This window comes from Sciurus vulgaris (genome assembly GCF_902686455.1).
Source record: "Sciurus vulgaris genome assembly, chromosome: 5".
In the NCBI taxonomy this organism is placed as follows: Eukaryota; Metazoa; Chordata; class Mammalia; order Rodentia; family Sciuridae; genus Sciurus; species Sciurus vulgaris.
In genome coordinates this window covers 9168667-9192006 of record NC_136465.1, presented here as the reverse complement: position 1 = coordinate 9192006, position 23340 = coordinate 9168667, and the positions used below count along the sequence as shown (strand labels likewise).

General features: G+C 47.1%; 1 protein-coding gene across 4 annotated transcripts in view; it reads left to right on the top strand.

Moving 5' to 3' along the window:
- EXTL3 (exostosin like glycosyltransferase 3) overlaps window positions 1-23340 on the top strand; it is a 110194-nt gene that overhangs the window by 32438 nt on the left and 54416 nt on the right. For 3 of the 4 annotated variants that reach the window (XM_079139938.1, XM_079139939.1, XM_079139936.1), the window contains exon 1: window positions 22386-22634. The exons of the other annotated variant lie outside the window; for it this stretch is intronic. The gene's annotated coding sequence lies outside the window, so the exon portion shown is untranslated. Of the gene's footprint in view, window positions 1-22385; window positions 22635-23340 lie in introns of those variants that run through there. 4 annotated transcript variants of the gene reach the window in all.

The following is a 23340-nucleotide window of genomic DNA, read 5'->3' as shown; positions in this document are numbered from 1 at the left end:
GTGTACATCTGGCATGTGAACTTTTCATTGCTGGACAAAGTACCCGAGACCATCAGCTTACAGGAGGAAAGGTTGATTTGGGTTTGTGGTTTTGGGCCACGGTCACCCAGCCTGTGGCATCATAGCAAGGAGCACCTGGTGGAGCAGAGTGGTTCACCTCAGGACAGCCAGGAAGCAGAACGAGGAAGGGCCTGGGGACATGCCCAGTGACCTATGTCCTCCACCAGGCTCCACCTCCTTGAGCTTCCACCGCGTCCCAGTAATCCATCCAGTTATTAACCCAAAGTGGATTAATCCACTGCTGAGATCAGCCCTCATGATCTGATCACTTTGTAAAAGCCCCACCTCCAGACACTGCTACACCAGGAACATGTGCCTTGGGGACTTTCAGATTCAAACTATAATTCTCTCCCTCTCGCCACCCCTGTCCCGCAAAATCAAGACAGGGTCTCCTTGTTGTCCGGTCTGGTCAGCCTCCCACCTCATCCGCCCTCGTAGCTGGGACTGCAGGTGTGTGCCCCTTTGCCTGGCCCCTTGTGTTTTTGATGATTTCCACTACCTTCTTTTTGTCCTTTTGGAATCCCTGTTACAGGTTTGGACGATCTAAATCAACCGTAGCCTTATCTTTTTTTTCCCTTACGTTTCCATATTTGTCTGTTTGCTCTTATTCTGAAAGCTTTCCTTTATGTCCAGATCACGAGTTCAGTTTTTATGATGAAGTCTGTTGGATTTCCCCCTGTAGTCACACCTTAGCTCCCAGGCACTTGGTTCTTTTCTCGATTATTTCCCACGGCTGGTAGTGGGCAAAGCCAGCAGTGTTTCTGGGAAGCACTGGAGGTCCAGCTCCCCCGGTGCTCACAACACTGCCTTTCACAAGTCACCCAGTGACTGCTGGGGTGCCCTCCTGCGCTTCCTGTCCGTTGCCACCCGTCAGAAGATTCCGAGGACTTCTCTCCATACCTGGCCTTCTCTGCATGTTTAGGTCATTGTTTCCTTGGCTTGCTGCTTATTTTTTTTACTGCTGTTATTATTTCATTCTTTTCCAAAATATCTATTCATCAGTCTGAGGGGCCTTGGGTGGGAGAGGTCCAGCTCTGGGGAGAGCACCCTACATTACTTTGATAGTGACCGGAACACTCTTTTAATGGCATGATTTTTGTAGCAGTTACCGACACTTGCACATAACCGAGCGTTGCCAGTGTTTCGCAGCTCACGTGGTCTCTCCTGCCTAGCCAGTGCTTTTCTCCAAGTTACCATCTGCACACCATCATCAGTCTGTGGCCTCTTCATGTTCAAAGTGTGTCTGAAATTTTCAGGCTGTTTGAGAAGGAGTAAATGTGTGTGTTGTACAAAATCAGGGAAATGGAGAGGACAGAATCCTGTCATCTTTACGTAGCACATGTGGAAAAGTCAAGACCAAGGTCAGAAATGGCCAGGTGAGATTGTGCACACCTGTAATCCCAACTCTGGAGGCTGAGAGAGGAGAATTAAGTTTGAGGACAGCCTGTGGCTTAGGCCAAGTCTCAAAACAAAGAGGACTGGGGTTTAGCTCAGTGGTAGAGAGCTTGCTTAGCATGCACAACACCCTGGGGTTCAGTCTCCAGCAAAACACACACACACACACACACACACACACACACACACACACAGACACACAACAGGATCCTGGCAAATTGTAGACTGCGGATGTTTTTGCTTTTGAAATTGTTTCTAACTTCTCTACTTTCCGATAATTGTGGAGAAAAGTCAGTGTTGCAGGGTGTTACTGTGCATTCTCACCTAGCACATGTCCCCTTTTAGCAAGTCTCAGCCCTGGCTTTCCTTCTAGGACTCAGAGCTGAAGAGGACTGACATCACCACTGGGCTCCTCAATCTGAGTTCCCTCTACTGGCATACCAACTCAGAAGTCCTGAACAGGGAAAGGTTGCTGGGAGCAGTGCTAATTTGTAAATTATTTTTAGTTGTAGATGGACTTTATTTTATTTGTTTTACATGGTGCTGTGGATCGAATCCAGTGCCTCACACGTGCTAGGCAAGATCACTACCACTGACCACAACCCCAGCCCCAGTGCTGATTTTTATTACAGTAGAAATTAGAGCAAAAAGCAGGTGACTTAGAAAGAAATTTTTGTCCAATGAAGACTATCGAGTCCAAAGATCTACAGTAGCCAGGCTGGAAACCCAGCAGAGCCTTAGTGTAAGTCCCAGTTGGAAAGTTGTGTGCTCAAGACTCAAGGAAGTCCGGTGCTTCAGTCTTGAATCCGAGGGCTGGAAAGCCAGAGTCTTAGTTCAAGCAGGAGGTAGCCCCTCAGTCAACCCAGCCCCTCAGTCAACCCTTGGTTCCGTCCAGATTTCATGGGTTGGACTAGGCCTACCGAGGTCCAGGAGGGCCATCTGCTTTGCTCATCTGACTCAAATGTTGATCCCATCCAAGAGTCCCATCCGAGACACACCCAGAAAAGTATATCACCCAATGTCTGGGTACCCCATAGCCCAGTCAGGTTAACAGGTACAGCTAACCATCACAAAGTGCCTGCTCCTCCATATTACTTTGGCAGTAGGACCACCCCTGCAACTTTTGGAAGTGTAAGTGAAGGAGAAGAATGGGAGCAAGCCCTTGGTCCCTTCTTGAGAGCATCACCCTCCTGCTCTAGCTCTTTCTGCCAGTGTCAGTTGGACCCTTCGCCCCGCTGAACCCACGTTAATGCACGGAGGAGTCGTCACTAGAGTACTTCCTTCCATGGGCACCACTTTGCAAGGAGAAGGGAGCCCGGGAGAATGGTATGATTTCTATACTGTGCCTGGCTTTCTGCCCCCGTTGCTGTGGTTTCAGAGGTGAACAGCCCTGCGAGCATTAGAACCTGTGTTACTCTGGCCTCCCCAGCCTTGAACATCTACTAGCCCAGCCGATGTCCTCTGAGCAGCATGCAGGAGGTGGAGGTGATTGAGGGGTGCAGTTGTGGTGATTATTTACTCTCCTTGTGATATGTTTTTCTTAAGGCAGATGAGATTAGTCTCTCTTGGCAGATGGTCAGGTGTAGCAATTATATGCTTGAATTTACTGGTTCCCAGAGTTTAGTCTGTTCATCAACAACATCAGCATCCCCTGAAATGTGTTAGAACTAGAACATCTTGGGTCCCACTCCAAACCTACTAAATTGGAAACTCCAGGGTGGGATCCAGATATCTGCAGGATTATTAGCCCTTGGGTGAGAGTGTGTGTACACTAAAGTTTGTGCACCTCTGATGGAGTGTGTTTGCAGCTAAGTTCACTTGGTGAGGATGCATATATCTTGAAACTGATCTAAAAGCTAGAAAGGTAACACTATAACCTAGTGAACCTCCAAGTCATGTGGATAGCATATTTTCAATCAGTGGATATTTTCATCACTAATATGAATATAACTCCTCAGTTTGGTTATGCCTTTCTGATAGTAGTATGTGTCTACTTGACCAGATTAAACATCATTTCTTTTCTTTCTCTTTTTGTTTGTTGGTGCTGGGGATGGTACTCAGGGCCTTGCCTGTGCTGCACCCACAGACCCTGAACATCATTTCTGGACTGTGTCTGTGCATTTGTTTCTAGGTGAGATCAGCGTTTCAGTCAGTGGACTCCCCAGTGAGGGCGGGCATCATCCAACCCACTGAAGGTCTCAGTAGGACAAGAGGTGGAGGAAAGAGGAGTTTGAGCCCTTTTTCCTTCCTGTCTGCCAACTTGAGTTGGGATGCGTCACCTCGTCTTCTCTGGCCATCAGACTTGGATTTATGCCACTGGCTCCCTTGGTTCCCAGGCCTTGCTAGGTGACCTGAACTATCCCAGCAGCTCTCCTGGGTCTCCAGCTTGCAGGTGGCAGATCAGCAGACCTTTTCTCCACAATCACAGAAGTAGTTCTGTCTCTGTTTCATGGTGTGTCTGTGAGGGTGTTTGTGGATGAGATTAGCTCACATTCTCTCTCTTGCTCTCTCTTCCCTGCCCTGTTCCACTTCCGTTTCTCTGGAAAACCCTGACTGATACAGATTTTGGGAGTGGTTCTAGAGGAATACAATTCTGATGATGAGTTTTCTTAATTGGTTCTGGAGGTTCTAGAATTCCCTATCTGATAAAATTATATTTAAAGATGCTAATGACTATTTCTAGAGACAGTAATGACAGTACATAGCATGACTTCTCACAGAGATACACAAAGTACTGAACTAGGTACTATTAATCAACTTCTCATAAGCAGCAAGGAGCTAACTATATGTATAGTAACTTAAATGCTTAAAGATTACTCACAAATATAATCATGTCGGTTGAGGAAGTGATTAAAGAAAGACATGGGCTTGAGGATTCAAATTTCCAGCTCAAGCACCTCGTAAATGACCTAAAACAAAGGCTTCTATGTGTGTCCTGAAGGAGTGCCTTATCTTCTCTAGCCCGAGGGCTGAAATTGCTGCAAATCAAACGCAGGCTGAACTGCAAGGAAAGTCAGACTCCCAGCCTTGCAGTGTCTGTTGTTAAATGGAGGGCATCGCCTGGACAGGGGGGTGAGTTGGGATGGGGACCGCTGGGATACCTATGAAGCTGAGCCCCAGGATCTGGTGTCTTCATTACCACTGGCTCAGGGCTTCCACCCTCAGTGGGTTGGCCTCCCCACCCCCAGCAGTACAGCCGTCCCCCCTCTGAGGGGATTCACCCTCGGAAACTGAAGAAACTGTGACAGTCTCCTTCAAGCCAGTTGCCACACAAGACGATGCTAATTCTCCTCAGGAGCCACCTCCACAGACCCTCTGTGCTTTTAGACCTATGGCTAGACTCAAACTCCAGCAGGCCCCTGAAGGGGAGCCACAGCCGGGGACCAGAGGGGCACTGCATTTCAAGAGAACGACTTGAGGTCTAACTGGTACAGACAGATAACCAGGGGACAGATGTGGGGATGAATTCTGAGGGTGTGAGATATTGGTGGAAGGAAGATGAAGTCGGATCAGGCTGCATTTACCGGTAAAGGCCCACGAAGCAGAGGTTTAGTACTTAAAGGCATAGCTCGAGCAGTTGGAAAGGACTCTGACAGCTTGTTTGCTTGCTTGGCTGAAACTTGGGCTGAAAGGTAGCCTATCAGGAGCTACTGGAAATGCAGGACATGCCTTGGTTTATAGTAGAGGAAGGGAAGCAAAAGCTCAGGGAGACTTGGATGTGAGCTTGGATTTGAGACGGACCCAGCCACACGGGGCGGGTCTAGAAGACACACTTTCCCAGTGCTATGGGGAATGTGTTTGTGAGAGGAGACTGCCGTCCTTGGAGAGCTCTGCGGTGGCTCTGCTGCACTCCAGCCCTTAGAGTGGGAGCTGCAGCTGGTGGCTTGGTACCTCAGTGCAGTGGTAGTCATTGGACCCCAGCAAGCCACAGGGACCAGGCAGCTTCCGCTGCTACCACGCCATCCAGACTGTTCCCACTGTGCAGAAGGGCTTAGGAGCCGCTGAGTTCATTTCAGACATGCTAAGTTTAGAAAACTGTGCAACGTTTTGGTAGAAAGGCCCAGAAAGCAACTGGACACTTCAGGGGCTCAGAGAAGAGGCCAGGGATGGAGACATAAAACTGAAAATCATTGGTATGGACTTCTCTACGTTGAAACAAGGAACAGAAGCAGCCTTTGGGTGGCTGAGTTCTCTTAGAGAAAAGGAAACGAGGAAAGCTGAGATCTAGGACAGAGCCTGGAGATACAAGCATCGGAGTCGCAAGGAAACGATGGAAGTGATGAGAGAGAGAGACGTTTCTCAGGCTCCAGGTCCTGGGGATCACCTGGGGAGCCATCAGAACTCAGGTTCCTGGAGCCCCACCCACAGAAACCCAGATTCGGGGTGCCTGGGGGTGGGGCTGAGGCCGGCTCTTCAAATACAGGATGCAGGTGGGCTGGTGGGCAGACCACGCTTGGGGGAGCCTTGGAGGAGCCTGCTGCTGAGGGAAGGAAGAGGAGGGCGTTTGAGGGCAGTGGGAGGTTTCTGGGACATAAGAAAGTTGTGTGTGTTTGTGGGCTGAGGTGAAGGAGGCTGTAGAGACAGGCATCCAACATCCTGCAAAGGAAAGGGGTACTAATGAAGGAAACTGATGGAGGGATAATAGGCACAGAAAACGAAGATGGAGCATCAGAAATGGCCTTGGTAATCAAAGGGCTGTGGCGTTCACCTTTGAAAACCATAGGCCCTTTGGAGGAGATGAGTTCTGGTTGCTTCCCCTTCTTTTATGATTTTCTAAAGATGCCCTAAATCCTTGAGCGGCTGTTTACTGTCCCGGCCCTCCCACTGGGCCAGCGTCCTGGGGGGCTGCAACGTCCATGTGCAGATCCATAAAGAGATGACTCAATACAGATGAATGAGCAGCGAATAGATTTTCAGCAGCACAAGGCTTTTCAAGGATAAAGGAAAATTTCAAATAACATTTGATCATTATTGCTAAAAATTGTGTTTTTGCCCCCTTGATGCTAGCACAGCCGGCAGGCGGTTTGACAGCTCCCCTGGGGTATCACTCCCTGGCAGAGCAGTGGGTACAGCACAGCCACAGCTCTCCCCCTCTTCTCACCAAAGCCTGCTGCCTCGGAGCCCTCCGACAAACTAGAAAAGCTTCAAACGTCTCTCTGTACAGCTACAAAAAACAACAGCCCCGAGAATAGCTGTGAGCAGCTCTGTGCCTGTGTGCACACACTCTTGAGTTCGAGACAACGGAAGTCCTGGAGAGGCGCTGGCATCCGGAGAGTAGCACAATGCTGTTGGATTCTGAGGGGCCCTTCATGTCCTGAGCCAGAGGTGGTATGGTCACAGGAGTCAAACTGGGATTAAAATAGCTTCGCTGCTGCTGAAGCGACTCTGGAGGAGGTGGCTTGGACCCAAGGCCTAAACAGGCATCTTGTTTCTTCCTCCATTAATAGAATTTTTCCTTTAGACTTAGGTTTCTCCTTGACATAGGCAAAGTGTCTGCACAGTACTGTACCCGCTACCAAGTGGAGGAGAGGAGAATGCAGGTGGCCCGTGGGCAGACATCTCCCTAAGTGGAATTCAGAGGAGGCTGGACAGGGAGTCACAATGACCCTGTCCTGGTCTCATCAACTGTAGAAGTAATGCTTCTGTGAGGAAAAGCAAGTAAGGAGGATGCGTTAGTCTTACTCTGGCTCACAGTGTTAGAGGTTCCATCCTGATGGCATGGACCTGTCGCTTAGGGCCTTTGTGGGCATGTCAGGTGCAGCGGTAGGGAGCAAATGGCTACCTCATTGCCAGGAAAAAAGAAACAGGAAGGGGCTGGAGTCCCACAGTCTCCTTTGGGGTCTCACCCCAGTGACCTACGGGCCTCCCACAAGACTCCTCCTACAGGTCCATAGTACCTCCCAACAGTGCCACTCTGGGGACCACAGCTTTAACCCACGGGATGTTCAGCCCAATCTGTAGCAGAGTGCACAGGAGCAGGGTGAGCTCTAAGGAAAGCCGGCTGGGCGGGAAGGGGCAGGGCTTCTGCGGCCTCCCACCTGATCTGGACCCAGTAGTTCACCCGGTGGGAGGGGTAAGACAGATGCCGGGGCTGGGATCCCTGGCTTCAGCAGTGACTCGGGTCCACGCCCACGAGGACTCTGGCACCCGGGACCACCGTGGCCTGTCAGCCTTGCTTGCAGATGGTCCCATGGAGGGACGGAGCTGTGCACTGGGGACATCGGTGGCAGCACTGCTCAAACCAGAGGTAGGTTTTCTACTCGGTTCCCAACACAAGAATGTCTACTGTGCCTCTTAGTCCATGAAAGCTCTCCAGGAACCCTGCCCCAGGATATGAAGTCACCCTGAATAGAATACCCCTCCATTGTTCAGTGCCAAGTTTTTGCCTCAAGAAGCTCTCAATCAAATAGAGTAAGAAAAGCTTAAATCAATAATTACACCCAATTTGGGCATTTTATAGTAAAAATAAAACACATTTATAGCAACTTAGAGAAATCAGCTTTGACTTTATTTTTTGAAAAGTGATATACAGTTCTCCTGTCCTTTTTTGGTTTTTATATTAAGAGCACAGAGTCAGAACATTGTGTGTAAAACTTACCTGAGTTAGTGCTCTCCTTACTTATTTAAAATGTAGTGGGTTCAGTTGTTTCTGCTTGTTTTCATTGTAGAGGTTTCCTGCACTCTTGTTGATTTGCTTTCAGTTTTCCTTCCCCATAATTTATAAGTGCTAACAAGATTTAAAAAGTCAGAACTACTTAAAAAGGCCAGAGAACTGTTGCCTTTCTCCCACTGCTGTGTGGAGAGCTGGGTCCTCCCTGGGCTGCCCAGGCTGGGCTCAGATGGTCCTCCTGCCCCAGCTGCCTGCGTAGCTGGGACTGCAGTTGTACACAGCCACGCTTGGATCCCCCATTCCTTTTGTACCTCCAGCTCAATTAAGATGTAATTGACAAATAAGAATCGTACCTAATTACAGTGTATAACATGATATTTTGAAATATATACACATTGTGAAATGATTAAATCAAGCTAATTAAGTATGCGATGGATATGTTGTTTGTTTGTGGTGAAAATATTTAAGATGTCTCTTCACAATTTTCTTTTTTTTCTGTACTGGGATTGAACCCAGGGTTTTGTGTATGTGTTCTACCACTGAGTTATATCTGTGGCGCTGCAATTATCAAATATATAATATATTCTTTAAAAAAAACTTTTTGTAGTTATAGATGGGCAGCATGCCTTTATTTTATTCATTTATTTTTAATGTGGTGCTAACAATCAAACTGGGTGCCTCATATGTGCTAGGCAAGTGCTCTGCCACTGAGCCACGGCCCCTGCCCCTGTAGTACATTAACTGTAGTCACCATGCTGCACAGGAGATCTGAACTAATCCATGCAACTAGGACCTTACTCCCTTAGCCATCTGCCTGTCCCCACAGCCCTGGTGTCATTATTCTACTCTCTGCTTCTTTAAGTTTGAATTCTTTAGTTTCCATGTGTGAGTGAGATCATGCAGTATTTGTCTTTCTGTGCCTGGTTTACTTCTCTTAGCATAATGTCCTTTAGATTCAACCACATTGTCACAAACGACAGGATTTCCTTCTTTTTTAAGGTTGAATGTTAGTAATGCCATATAAAATATGCATAGGAATGCTGTTGCAGCGTATACACACGCTTCTCTCTCTCCATGTTCTTTATCCATGCATCCATCAATAGCATCTGAATGTGGATGGATTGTTCATGGATCTTGGCTCTTGCAGATGGTGCTGCAGATTTCATTTCCCTTACATATATACCAAGAAGTGGGATTATTGGATCACATGGAAGTTTTCTGGTTTTAGTTTACTGGGGAAACTCCATACCGTTTTCCATATGGCTGCACCAATTTACCTTCTCCTCAGCAACGTACAAGTTAGGGTTCCCTTTTCTTCACGTCCTCACCAACACTGGTGTCTTGCGGTTTTTCTTTTTTTTTGCGGTGCTGGGGATTGAACCCAGGGCCTTGTGCTTTTGAGGCAAACCTCTACCAACTGAGCTATTTCCCCAGCACCCCCTGCTTTTTTTTTAACCTTTATTTTATTTTTATGTGGTGCTGAGGATCGAACCCAGGGCCTCAGACATGCTAGGCGAGTGCTCTGCCACTGAGCCATAACCCCAGTCTGGTGTCTTGCATTTTGATAACAGCCCTCCTGACAGATGTGGTAATATCTCGTTGTGATTTTAATTTGCATTTCCCTGAGGACTGGTGATATAGAGCAGTTTTTTTCATATACCCCGTGGCCATTTGTATGACTTCTTTTGAGAAAGTCAGTTCAGATCCTTTCCCCAGTTTTAGAAGGGTTGTTTTCATGCCATTGAGTTGCTCGAGTCCCTCAAGTGTTTTGGATCAACCCCTCATCAGATGTTGTGGCTTGCATATTGCTTTCTGATCACTGGATGTCTCTTCGTTGGTTATTTCTTTTGTGGCGTAGAAGCTTTTTAGTTTGATACAATCCCATTTGCCTGTTGCTGCCTTTTTTTTTTTTTTTTTTTTCTATTGCTGCTTTTGTTGTGTGTACATGGGGATCATCAATCATTGCCAAACCATGTCAAGAAACTCTTCCCCTATCTTTCCTTCTAGTAGTTTTAAAATTTCAGGTCTTGTGTTGAAGTCTTTAATCCATTTTGAGTTTACTTTTATATACGGTATGAGGTTAGGGTTCAATTTTATTCTTCTGCATGTGGATGTTTACTTTTCTTCATGTTGTTTATAAGAAAGACTGTTCTTTTCCCATGGTGTTTTCTCGGAACCTTCCTTGAAGGCTAACCGACTAAATGCATGGACTGACTTCTAGGCCCTCTCTTCCATTGTTCCCTATGTCCATCTTAGGCCAGCACCATGCTGTTTTGATGACTGTAGCTTTGTACTCTTATTTTGAAATCAGATTGTATAATGTCTCCAGCTTTGTTCTTTTTTTTTTTTTTTTAAACATTTTTTTAGTTGTAGATAAACACAATGCCTTTATTTTATATATTTATTTTTATGTGGTGTTGAGGAACAAACTCAGTGCCTCACATGTGCTGGGTGGGCACATTAACACTGAGGCACACCCCCAGCCCCAAACTTTGTTCTTTTTGCTCAAGATTTCTTTGGCTGTTTGGGATCTTTTGTTGGTTTCATATGAGTTTTAGGATTTTTTTTTTTTTTTTTTTCTGTGAAAAAATATCACTGGCATTTTGTTAGGGGCTTGTCCATCTGGGTCGAGTGGATACTTTAGCAATACTGATTCTTATATTCTGGGGACACAAATAATCTTTCCACTCATTGGTGTCATTTCCAATTTCTTTTACAAAGGTTTGTAGTTTCAGAAGGGAGCATTAATTCTGAGAGTGGAAAAAGTTTCACAAGAAATAATTTCTGCTCTGTTTTTCTTTCTCTGGACACACACAGGGGAGAGGAGACAATTTATTTATCTAAAACCTTTTAAAATTACAAACATCCTGATCCTTTGCCCTTAAATATTTTAGCATGAATTTCTTACGCAGGACAGTATTCTTTTCCCTAACCACAGTGTAATTTTAAAATTCAGAACATTTAATTTTGCTAGAGTGCTATTATATAATAAAGAGTTCATTTGCAAATTTCACCATTTGTTCCCCAAATGTATTTTGGGGAGTTTTGTCCGAATCAACGACCAGTCCAGTATCCCACATTGCATTTAGTTCAGCTTCCCTTCCTCCCTCTTGAGGTCCTCGCCCTCCCTCCCTCCATTTCTCCCTCCCTCCCTCCCTTCCTTTCTTTTTTCAGGACATTGACATCTCTAGAATGCAGGCCAGTTGTTGGGTAAATGCTCCTCAACTTGGGTTTCTTTGATTGTTTCCTCATGATTAGATTGCATCATGCTTTGTTTTTTCTTTTGAAATGATTTCAAATTTCCAGAACAGTTGCCAGAATTCTATAGCATTTTGCAACTCTTCTCGTAAGTTTGAAATCATCCTTTACCAGATTCACCAATATTTAACATTTTGCCATATCCACAGTGGCAAAATCGTCATTGCTTCTCTCTCTCTCCCTTTATATGTGTGTGTATGGATAGAAGAGTTTTTGTGAAAATTTGAACCAGTTCAGAATAGTGTCGCCCTTCAAGTGGTAGCTTTTGAACTAGGTCTTGAAGGATAAAGATGCTTGCCAGCTGGACAGAGCTTAGCTATGGGGACGGAAATTACAGCCAGAGGGATCAGTACGTGCAGAGATTAAGGCGCTGTGAAGGTGAAGTGGCCGTGACCACTCTGTTCTGGAGTAAGTAGTCTGGGGAAGAAGGAACCGGAAAAGCAGTTGGAACTTACCACTTATTATGTTAAGGTATTGGGACTTTGTTCCTAGGAAAGAAGAAAATGTTGAAGATTTTCAAGGTTCTCTAGAAGAACAGAACCAACAGAATATGCATATGTATGTCCACAAAAAGAGGATTAATTAGATTGGCTTACATGACCAGAAGCTGGATAGTCCACAATGGCCGTCTGCAGGCTGGAGAGCTGGAGGAACCAGTAGCTGCTCCATCCAAGAACTTGGAGCTGCAGAAGAAAGAGGACCAAGGATACAGCCCCAGTCCAGGACTGAAGGCCTGAAAACTCCCTGGAGAGTTGCCAGAGTCCACTTTGGAAGAGGGAAGAAGCTGGAGTCTGGTGTCCTCAGATGATCGCAGCAGCAATCAAGAACCCACTCAGGAAGAATCTAGCTCGCATCTGGCCCTACTTCCTCATTCTTCCAACTTTTTGTTCCATCCCAGGCTCCCAACCTATTGGATTGTGCTACCCACATTTAGGGTGGGGTCCTCAGGTCCCCACCTCAGGTTGCTGTCCCACATGCCAATCATTCCTAAAAACACCCTTACCTACATACCCAGATAATCTTAGGCATGTCTTAATTCAATCAAATTGACAATCCAGATTAAATACTGCAGGGATGAATGTTTTTGACTCATTTTCTAGAAAGATTAACTCTAGTGCAATTTGGAGAAGAAAGGACAAGGATAGACCAACCAGGTGGAGATTGCATTGCACCAGCTGGGGATGAAGACCCAGAGGAAGAGGATGCAGGGGAATGTTGGTAATGTTTGCTGGTCATTTTCCATACGATGTCTCATTTAATTATCACAAAAACCTGAGGCCGTAGATGTTAAATAACTTGGTCAAGAACAGTCCCAGCAAGCTGATGGCCTAGTAATATTTGAATCTAGGCCCATAGGACTCTGAAGCCTGCCCTGAGAAACAGTGAGACCATGCAGGACAGAGCAGAATGGGAACCAGATTCCACTGTCAGGCTGATGGCCATTTGGACATGGTGGGTGAGGGAGATGGGAAGGATGACAGCCAGTGTCTCCAGTGTGGATTGCTGCCGAGAGTGTGACTTCGTTAACCAAAGAAAACAATTTCTAGAGATGAAAAAGAAGTTGGGAAGGTAGAGAAAATGGTGGTTTTGTTAACAGTCTCTATAAATTTGGTTTGGACAACTGGGTTTGTGCAAGCTTAGGACAAGAGATCCAGTGGCCAGTTTGGCTCAAGAGTTCAGAGGGAAGTTGAGGCTAAAGATAGAGATTTGGCTGCTCAAGTCATGCTGTGTTTGCCCAGAGATTCTGTGGGAGAGATTGACTTGCGGGAATCCTCAGCACTTGCCTTTAAAGGACGGTGGGAATTAAGACTCAGTGAAAGCAAAGAGAGAGAGCAGCGAGAGGGCAATGTGGGGCAGGGGAAAAAAGATGACCTTTTCAAGAAAGGCATCCACTAGGTCTTTAAGTTTTGCAGAAGAGTTCCAAAAGGAGGCTTGAAGAGATTCACTGGGATTTGTGAATCAAGGAAGTCACCAGGCACCTTAACGAGAGCAATTTCATTAGAAATTGCTTCCAGGGATTAAAGTGTTAATGCAGTAAAGGACTTGGACACAATAGAGAGTGCTTTTAAAGAATTTTGGTGACGATGAAGATGATAGCAGTTAGCATTAGCCAGGGCTTCCTGTGTGCTAGGTGCTGGGCTAACAAGTTAACATGCAGCCAGGGAAATCCTTGTGATTGCGAGGTGGGTGGTACTACTATTCCCACTTTCTGATGTATGAAATTACAGCTGAGAAAATGTAGAGGTTAAATAATATGTCCAAGGTTCTACCTTTAATAATTAGTGGAGCAGGGATTCAGATCTCAAGTTCTTCTGGGTTCAGAGCCCGAGTTGAGAGGTCGTGGCAGCTTGGACTGCCCTGTTTATTAGCAGAGGAAGAAGCCCTCCCAGGAGCAGGGCATGGATTCTCTAGGCAGCAGAGTAAATACATAGTGGCGCCAAGTCTACGGGAAGGATATTAGGTCACATTAAAACATGGAACACCTAGTTTTGGAAAGGAAGTGGGGACATCTGTTTGCCAAAGGCCAGAGCAGATGAAAGAAGGCCGGATGGATATGTACCAGATGTCAGCCAAGGTGACATGCTTTGAGGGGTTTAAGTCACTTACGTTCAGGCTTCTCTCTGTGTCCACTGGGAAGGTCAGTCTGAGATTCCTGAGAATGCCTGAGAGCCCATCTTCTTATGGATTCTTTGGTTTTGAGTGTCAGCTTCCATTAGATCTTCATCTCACTTAACATTCAGCTCTTCCCTTTTTTTTTCCCGTAATATTAGGGATGGAGCGCAGAGGCATTGTAGCTCCAAGCTACACCTCCAGCCTTTTATTTTTTACTTTGAGACAGGGTCTCACTAAGTTGCTGAGTCTGGCCTCACGACCTCCTGCCTTGACCCGGAGTTTGCTGGGATTAAGGTGTGCGTCACCATGGGCTCAGCCCTACCCATCTTCTTTCTGGACCACTCCCCAACTCCCTCCTATAAGGCATGTGACAGATATGACCTAAGGTTTAGGGGATTTTATATCTTCATCAATACAAATAAGTTAAAACTTAATAATAGACATCTCTGTTTTCTCTGGCTCCGCCACCATTGGGAGCTCTGCATAGGTTGCGACCTCTCCTGTTGTTAGGAGCGCCCATCTCTTCTTATCTCCAGTATCCGTGCTCTTGGACTTTCTTCCCCTTTTAGTGTATATTTCTAAGCCACATTCTCTTCTATATGTTGAGTGTCACAGCAAGGTGGTTTCCTAAATAAGACACTTTGCCCCTCTAAGAGGGACTCTGGCCTCTACTACGATAATGTTTTTCACACCAGTACTCAGAGATAGGTTTAAAGTTGGAAGGAAGGTATTTAAAAGAGCTCATGTCTGTTGCCTTCTGTTTTCACAGTGAAATGTGAGATTTGCTCCTCTGCTGAGCTAGGCATGGGTCTAATGAAGGTTTGGACAGCTGGGATTAGGGATTCTGTCAATAGAAATTTACCAGATTTCTAAAATCTCATAAAATATCACATTTACATAGTATGATTCCTTTCACAAAGCCTGCGGACGTATGGAATTGATCCTCATGCTAGAGATGGATTGTGTAGTTCACTGAGTACTCTGGTCAATATGAGAAAAGTGGAAAAAGCGCCTGAGGAGTGAAAAGTCAGAGTCAGTGAACTAAGCTGGGAATTGGGCATCAGTCTCTGCCGATTCTCTTCCAGCACAGGCATGAGCTTGCCGGCCAGTGTGCTGCTGGGGGTGGGGGCAGTTGAAATAAGGTAAAGGAGTCGTATTAATGCTCTGTTGCTCCTTAACAGACTCTCTCTCAGACTTGGCCTTGGAGATGCAGATATTAGCGCACATTCCCGCAGCTCAGGAGTTCAGGAATGGCCTAGCTGGCTGGTTCTGGCTCAGGGACTTTCATGAAGCTTCACTGGGACTGGGGGACCTGGCCCCAGTCTCACAGATGTGCTGTTGGCAGGAAGCCTCAGTTCCTGGTGACGAGTCTGTGGTGTTGTGCTGACATGGTGGGGAGCCTTTGGCAGACAGTTGTAGCCACCACGATGGAAGCCAAGTTGTCGTGTGCCTCTTAATCTTGGGAGTGACCTACCATCCCTGTTGCTATGTTCTGTGGGTCACACAGACCGTCCTAGGTTACATGTGTGCGGGACCACACAGGGCTGTGAACACCAGGGTGCAGGATCCCTGGGGCTGAGTCAGAGGCTGCCTACCACAGGAGTGCTTCCTGTTGTGGCGGGGGCGGGTGGGGGCTGCTGCATCCTTTAAAATGCCGTGGAGGAGTGCAGTTGGACAGACTGCAGTTTCCAGACTCTTAGAGGTGATAGGCTAGTAAAATAAAAAAATGCTGGGGAGGGGTTACCAAAATAAGTCTTAGTATTTTGTCAAGGTGAATATTCCATCTGCTACCACTATCATTTCATAAAAGCACAGCACATTTTGACATTTAAAAACAGGAGGACATGATCTTGGAATGAAAGACATCCTTTCAATTGAATAGGTTTACCTTTCTTCAAATCTCACTAACTTGCTTTCTTATGAAATTGTGGATGAATTAAAACTTATCCTGGTCCATGAACTGTCCTTCGAAGCCACTGAGCTATTCCATGGGATGAGCTAGTTGCCTGACTGATTGTGGCCCCGGGGATTGAACCACTGAGCTTCACCCCAGTACTTTTATTTATTTTGAGACAGGGTTTCCCTAAGTTGCTTAGGGCCTTACTAAGTTGCTGAGGCTTGTCTCGGACTTGTGATGCTCCTGCCTCAGTTACTGGGATTACATGCATGCTTGACTATACCCAGTAAGCTAGTACCTTTAGAGTTGACTGCGAGAATCACGTAGAAACACATAATAGTGCTTTAAAAGCAAACGAACAAAGAACTCAAAGTGGTTGATACAACCACTATACAGATAGCAGTTTGATAAAGCTTATTAAGCTAATCAAATATGAAATGAAAAGAGCATGATTTTAGCATAGTTAAATGTACACAAAATAAAAATGAATAGTAGCATTCAAACATCTGTAGAGTTTTCATATTTACTTAATTTTACATGTAGTTAATGTATTTTTGCTTAAAAAGATATGCTTTTCTAGCTAGTTGCAGTGGTGCATACCTGGAATTCCAGGTACTCAGGAGTCTAAGGCAGGAGGATTACAAGTTTGAGGCCACTCTGGGCAACTTAACTCTGACTCAAAAAGTGAAAAGGTCTGGGGGTGTGGCTCAGTGGTAGAGCACTTTGCCTAGCATGTGTGAAGCCCTAGATTGAATTTCCACTACCATTAAAAAAAAAAAAAAAAAAAAAAGCTTTTCTTAGTAACCTATATGTGTCTCTTTTTAGTGAGGATGAAATATCTGACACTCTATCCAGTATAGATGAGCTTTGAATTCTTAGTGCCCTGTCCATCAATGGATTTGTAAAAATAAGGTCACATTTTCATTTGTTTTATCTTTGACCTCTAGCATAGTATTTGCAAGGCTGCAGGCTTGGGTTGGGGAAGGGATCAATGAGTATTTTGTTATTTGGCTCCTGCTAGAATTATGCTCTTATCAATTAGGTTGAGAATTAATTTTGAATAATATTAAGGAAAACAGAAATATTTTCTTTTCAATAAAATCTTGTTGCATGTCTTCATGAATTGATTTAAAACCTACACGTTTTTCTTTAGAAAATCTTATTGGTAGAAACTTTTTTTTTCATCCATAAACTCATGTTATTATAAACAAGTTATATGTGTTTTGAAAGCATATACTGTGTGATTACTTCTGGAAATTGTGCTTTTAATTTCTACTTTAGTCAAACTGGTTAACTGAAAAGTTAATTGATTTTTTTTTTTTTTTTTTTTTTTTTTTTTTTGCCTACTGGAGAGCCTACCACACAAGGTGTTTTGAAGTGAAGGTAGCGAGCAATTGCTTTTTTGAGTCTGTGGATAACTTCCTTGGTTGTAAGGACAATCTTGGAATCGTACAGCTGTGCACACGTGTCCCTTGATCTCGGCCATCGGTTTACCCTCTTCTCTGCGTGGAGCGCTCATTACTTAAGTCCTTGGAGCAGTGGGACCATGTGTGGCATGCTGTGTCTAACCCAGTGGTTTTGTACCAACGAGCATGAGTTAGGACACACGTAGGTGCCTCTGGGTTGACCTTAGGATCATTCGCATCATTATGCAAGACTTCCAGGCCCAAGCTTTCATTGGTGGCATACTGATGTCCACTGTTGGGCAGCTAATATCCACGGGTAGCTCATTTGACTTCCTCCTGTAGGACACCTCCAGCCCCCAAATATTTTTTGACAATAAAATGTGCTTTGTCTTTAGAGCTAATGTTAACTCAGTGTTCTGGCTGCAAATTACCTGTGAACCACCCAAGCTGCCCCCAACCTCTTGCCAGACAAAAAACAGCCGGTTTCACGAGGTAACATCACTTAGCAGGGTGATGAGTGCTGTCCCTGGAACCTCCGAAGATGACCTTTTGTTTCTTTTGGCACTCGTGGACTGAAGGTAAGAGTGACCTTGGAGCCCAAATAGACATTGTCAGGCATTGTTCTAATGATAAGCCACAAAATTGCCCAGTCACTTATATTTAGAAAAGAGCTCAAACAGTGGCCGTCAGCACTTTCTTTTAAAATCAGAGCATTACACACAGAACAGGTTCTTATCTGACTTAAACTCACTGACAATTCCTGAATGGTACCTTCTGCAGGTTGCTGGGGGTTACCAGTGGCTTCTTTGTGATCGATCTCCGAGGCTTGCCAAGTAGCCTGTGGGTCTGGCAGTCACCAAGATGGAGAGTGACCGCTGGCGCCACACTCCCTGATACTTAAGAACTTCTTGTCCATGTCTGCTTCCATAGAACTAAAACCCCATTCTCTTGGATATTAAACATTTGGGGTGGTCAGCAGGGACCACCCCCACCCTAAGCATTTTGCTGAAATTTGTAAAATAAAGAATTTTCTGGTAAGAGAACATCATCTTGTTTGGTATGACTTCATTATACTCTGCATGTTCTAACATCTACGACTCAAACTGAAATTCCCTTGTGAAAGAAAGATGCTAGTAAATTTCTCTAGACAGTCAATCCTTTGTATTGTTTCTGCATTTGAACTCTTTCAGCAAATCAGATGCCTTAATCAGATCCATTAATACAGCATACAGTTCACAGTGCTGCTCTTAGTGTTTCCCTAAACTGCCTTGGAGCGTATTTGTTGAGATTTCAGGCTCTGCATTCAGACTGCTTGGGTCCAGCACCTGGTACTATCACTTTCTAGGTGTGTGATTTGAGCAAGTTACTTAACCTCTCTGTGTTCCAGTTTCCTCCTGTGAAATGGGAATGATCATGGTACTTACTGTGTAGGATTGTTAAAGGACTAAATGAGATAATAGGTGACATGTGCTAAGAGCAGTGTCTAGCACATAAAAACTGCACAGCTTTTTCCAGGGAGGAGTATTATAACTTTAGTCAGGGCATATTTGATTGCTGGAAACAAAAAGCTAATTTATGTTAGCTTAATTTTTTTTTTTAATAATAAGGCTACACAAGCAATCTCATGGATACCTGATGAAGTTGGGATGTGGCGCCAGAGTTGAAAGTAAGCAGTCTTTGTGGCACCTCCCTCCATCTCTTGAGTTATATGCTTCCCTCTGCATGTGGGGCTCTTCTAATTCCTACAGGTCAGTTTTCTTGGTACATCATTGTGCATGTGTCTAGAAACGCCTTCCTCCAACTTGTATAAGTTATTGGCCCTGATCCTACAACTCAGTTTCACAGTGTCTCACTCCCAAGTGTCCAGGAGAGGGATGTCCAGCCAGACTGGACCAAAGGGGATGAGGCCATGTGGTAACTATGGTGGCTCCTTCCCCAAGGTTGCTGGTGTGTGGGGTTCTCTCAGAAGGTGGCGTAATGGAAGGGGCAGGGATGATAACTGGTAACTTTAGGATAATCATGTTGTCAGAGTTCAAGGGGATTCGGATGCCTTTACTCAATTGAGCGCCCCCAATCGCTTATTTTTATTTATTTTTTTATTGTAAGCAAATGGGATACATGTTGTTTCCAATCACTTATTTTAAAAACTTTGTATTGAAGGATGCTATACATATAGGAAAGGGCATATAGGGTATGTGAACAACTGGATGAATTTTGGCAAACTGAGCATGCATGTGTGAGTACCCAGTGTCCAGCACTGGAAACAGCATTCCCAGCCCACTTAGCTGCTCTGCTCTCCTGCAGTGGATTCCTTGAGGTGGATCAGTTTTGCCTCTTTCTGTGGTTTACATTGATGCATTGATGCAGTTATATGCTGCACACTTGTTTTGAGTCTGGCTTCTTTTTGCTTCACCTTGTGAGTTTCAGCAGTATTGCTGTGTGGATTTGCAGAGCGTTCGTTCTCATTGCTCTGAAGTGGTCTGCTGTGTGAACATACCACATTTTATCTGGTCTACTGTTGATGGTCATTTGGGCAGTTTTCTTGTCTAGTCCTCCTCGTGAACTTTGTTGAACACAAAGTACACATCACTGTTGACTGTTTACTGCCAGAGCCTTATACAAGGTGTGGGAATTGCCTCCCATTGTGTGTGATTGATTGCTGGTCTCTTGCAGATCAGTACTGTTTTGCTTTTTATTTTGTGACTTCTTTTTCTATATGGTGACGCTGATGTTGTGAGGGCAGGGCCACATTGTAAACATTTTGCGTGTGTGAAAGAACCGTGGGTACATTTCCATAGGTGCTCAACTGTCTGGGAACAATCCCTATTTCAGGCAAGGCTCCAATTGTCATGTTGGGTCCTACCTGGCCTGTTGCTTAGTCAACGGGGATTGATCCAGGGGTGGACACACAACCCAAGCTGGACCCCTCATATCTATGCCAGGTTTGGAGTCTCTGTTTTAGGTGTAGTGCTTAACATTATTATAAACAAGGATATTCCAGGAGAGCAAGGGGGAAGGGATGAATATGAGTTCAGTGTGGGATATTTTAAGTTACTGTTCTGGTGAAGGATATGGGGTTAAGAGTTGGCAGGACTGAGAGTCCACCTGTGCTTTGCTCAATCTCTGCGGTCTTGGGCACCTAATTTATTTAGCCTCTTGAAGTTTCTGTTCCCTCTCTGTAGGCTGGCACCTCCCAGTAAGATTAAAACATGACAGTGCATATAAAGGGTGTAGCTTATTGCCTAGCAATTAAGTATTCATAAAGTCTGCACTAATAGGATGATGGTGCTGTGATGGTATCTGGAGGGCCACTGGAAAACAGGGACTGGAGTGTTGCAGCAAGAGATCTGTCACAGGTGGAAACCACGCACAGCACCTGGTGGGCGGACAAGAACAGGGTGTGGAAAGCAAAGAGATGGTAGCCCAAGTCACGCTGTTGCAGGCACAGCTTTTAGAAGAAGGAACAAGTGCTGGAGGAGGAGACGGAGAAACAGTTTGAGAGGAAAGGGGCAGGCCCCCAGGAGCCTGAGGAGGAGGGGTGCTCCACAGCAGCCAGGACACCAGTGAAGTGGGCTCCTCAAGTTTCAGGTGATTGTCCTTTTTCTTCTTTAAGCTTGGCTATTGTTAAAATCAAAAAGTCAGTGGTAGGGGCAGCAATGTGTTAAGTTACTCTAATGCATAAGATGACTGAGTCCTTCAGGCAGCAGGTATCTGCATGTCCACTCTCGCCAGTGGAGATGAACCAACACCAACAACACCTGGCAGTTCTTTCCCTGTCTCCTGTCCTGTCTCCTCCCACACTGCCAGGCTCCTGCCTGCTGCTGCCACCCACCTCTGGAGGAAAGCCAAGTAGATCAACTGTAAAATAACCCAAACAAACAAACAAAAAAGACAGTTCAAATTACACGGACAAGTTTTCCCATTTTCACTTCCTGGAATGCTCCTGGTTTTTTCCTCTTCTGACTTGTCTCAACCAAATTGGTGAATGTTCATGTTTGTACATATACACTGGTGGTGGGACTTTGAAAGAGAATGTTCACATATAGTAATAAAGGGGCAAGGTGCCAGGAGAAAGACAACAGGAGAGGGGAGAGTAAAAAGACTTCAGGAAGGAGAAAGGAGCAGGAAGAGGAGGGGTGATTTGGGGGATGGAGAGATGAGGAGGGCGCCCCAGGAAATGGGTTGCTAGGGGTTTTTCAAGTTTTGTTTTGCAAACGGAATCCTCAACCCAAACTGTACCCTGTGGGAATCAAATCAGTCTTCCCTGTTTTTTCGGCCTCAGTACTGGGCCTGGGCTCCCCTAAGAGGGAGTGGATGGGGTCCGCAGCTGCTGAACAGTCTCAAGAGTGCAGTTCTCCTAAAAGGTACAGACCACCCAAGCGCAGGGATAGGAGCCAACCTGGCCGGGTGTATCTGGGCTTCCCTGGAAGTAGAAGCCTTGTCCTTTTGGGGATTAAAACTTATTTTTTTTAATATGTTGAAGCAAATTTGATCTTAGTTTATACTTCAATTACAGATTTTAAGATGGTTTTAATTCATTCCTGAATTAACAGTGAGTCCTTTTAGGACTGGTAGAACCCCCTCCACCATTCCTTAAGTTGTCCAACGGGTGTCTTGTCCTGATTTCCAAACGTGGACATAAACACTTGTGTGTTCCTTGGGGGCAGCCAGTGTGCACTTTTCGGTTCACCAGTACTTAAACTTTTTATCTTTTTTAACCGACACGGTGATTAACCTGTTGTTTTTGCAAAGCCCCGGGATTTTTGCTAAATATCCGCGCAGTCCGGCCTTTGTTGCTAAATATTCGAAGCGTTTCCAAAGTGCAGGCCAGTGCCGGGCACGGGCCGCTCCTTTAGGAAGGCCTTTTTCTCCCGGGGTGGGTTTATTTTTAGTCGGGGGAGGGTGACTTGAATTTCCCAAGACCCTGCCGAAGCGGGGGCGGCTCCGCAGGCCGACCCCGGGCCAGGGCCGCCCGCGCCCTTGGCGGAGGGGCTCCGCACCCGCGAGGCGGCGAGCGCAGGGCGCAGGTCCGGGAAGCGGGCTCCCTTCCTGCCGGCGCGCCCCCAGCGCCTCCCACAATCCCCGGCGCCGTCCCCGCGCCCCCGACCCGGCGAGCCCGGCGCGGAGCTGGCGGCCTCGGCGGCCTTCGGGCGCCGTCCGGAAAGTCGCGAGCGCTCGGGCCCCCGCCCCCGCGCGCGAACGCCGCTTCGGCCGTTTCCGGCCCGGCGCACTTCGGCAAGTTCCGCAGGCGCCTGTCGGAAATGGCTGCCGGCCGGCAGAGGGAGCGGGGGATCCGGCGCGGCCTGGGAGGCGCGCGGCCGGCCGCCAGAGCGACTTCTGGGAAGCCGAGTTTCGCGCAGGCGGCGGCGGCGGCTCGTCCCTGACCTGAAAGCCGGTAGGAGTCCAGGCGGCCAGCGGTCCCCGGAGCAGGGGCGGCGCGCGGAGGGGCTCGAGGGAGGCAGCGGAGCGAGCGCGGGGGACGCGGGCGGGCGGGACCGGTCAGGCCGTGCCGGGAGCCCACTGCCCGGGCGGCGCGAGGCGTGCGGCTGCGGAGCAGGCCTGCCCCGCGCCTGGGGGGCCTGGCAGCGGGCAGGAGGAGGGCCGCGGGTGGTCTGAGCTGGAAGCCTCGCTCCCCACCCCCGCGCGCCCCCGCCTCGCGTTCGGGCTGCCCGGGACCCGCCTCCACCCCTCTGGACGCTCGCCATCAGCTGTCCAGCGTCCTGCGCAGGCTGAAGCCCTCCGCCCTCCTCCGCCCGGGTGTCGGTCAGCTGCTCGCGGGGAGCTGCTTCTGTGGACGAGGGCCAGCCCCGGGCCGCGCGCCCCACTTCCCGGGCACACTCACACCCCTGCCCGACCCGGCCCGGCCGCGCTCGCCGCCTGCGGCCGCCGCTCCTGGGGCTGTGCTTACGGGGCTCGCCTCCTCTCCCGATGGCCGCTTCCTGTCCGGGTGCAGGTGCGGTGCTGTGCGCCTCTACATCAGGGCCCGGGGGTCGCGGCCCGGCCTCGGGCACGGCAGGACAGGGCCGCGGGCGGCAGCCGGGGCCGGAGCCCCGGAGCCCTGGAGCCCTGGAGCCCTCGAGCCCTAGCCGCGCTGCCCGCTG